Source organism: Poecilia formosa, unplaced genomic scaffold (genome assembly GCF_000485575.1).
Source record: "Poecilia formosa unplaced genomic scaffold, Poecilia_formosa-5.1.2 Scaffold254, whole genome shotgun sequence".
Taxonomy (NCBI): domain Eukaryota; kingdom Metazoa; phylum Chordata; class Actinopteri; order Cyprinodontiformes; family Poeciliidae; genus Poecilia; species Poecilia formosa.
In genome coordinates this window covers 792,206-793,151 of record NW_006800193.1, presented here as the reverse complement: position 1 = coordinate 793,151, position 946 = coordinate 792,206, and the positions used below count along the sequence as shown (strand labels likewise).

The window sequence follows — 946 nt, the reverse complement described above, 5'->3', positions numbered from 1 at the left end:
TCATGTCATTGACGTTCTTTTAAGGTGGTATGAGACTGATTGGAGATTTCACTTTCACCGTATAGTGTCTAATTCAGTTGCGAGCCCCCTCATTGAGACTCAGACATAGTCACGGCTTTTGACGCAGTTGGATATTGCACACCTCTGTCTGCCGCTGTTTTGCGTTGACCCTCCCACCACCACCACCAAGATCCTGCTGTAGCGCGAGGATGGAGTTCCACCTTAAATCAACTGTTGACACAACAAGAACTCTTCTCTCCACCCATATCCGAACGGAGCCCGTTTAAAGAGGAGTCTCACCTTCCCGGCTACGCTGTTATCACCGAGAAACACACCGGCTTACAGAGAACAGCCGGACGCATTGGGACATATACGCTGCTATTGGTCAAGAGTTCCCGGACTGCTATTAAAGTGCGTGAAGAGGCGCGCTGGGACACACACAGGAGCCAGCGAAATACGGAGAGCTGAGATACACAACTGTTGTGGATGATATATTCAAATTGTTTGGATTTATCTAAGAGTTTGGTTTACCTTACATACCAAAACTGGGGGAACAGACTGGAACTCAGCTCAATTCCCAGCGAAGCTTTACAGTTTTCGCCACAATAATTGGTAAGTACGCAATTATAACATTTTTAGAAAGTTTGCGTGTGGTTGAAAAGTTTTAGAAAAGCTTGGCTCGGGCTTTGTTCTGTAGGAAGGGTCAACTTTGTTCACCGTTCTTCGTGTAAGTTGTAACAACGCAACTAATTTATTTCGTCGAGAATGTCACTTTAAACTTTGAGATGTGTCATCAGTATGCGCATTGAAGGATAATTGTCTCCTTGTATCGTTATACTTAGTGAAAATTAAGTATACCACACTATCTATCTATCTATCTATCTATCTATCTATCTATCTATCTATCTATCTATCTATCTATCTATCTATCTATATTATATATATA

At 42.3% G+C, this 946-nt stretch overlaps 1 protein-coding gene across 1 annotated transcript in view; it reads left to right on the top strand.

Moving 5' to 3' along the window:
• The first annotated feature begins 261 nt into the window (after nucleotides 1-261).
• Nucleotides 262-946, top strand: part of midn (midnolin) — a 25,830-nt gene continuing 25,145 nt past the window's right edge. The window contains exon 1 of the mRNA XM_007570062.2: nucleotides 262-612. The gene's annotated coding sequence lies outside the window, so the exon portion shown is untranslated. The remainder of the gene's footprint in view (nucleotides 613-946) is intronic.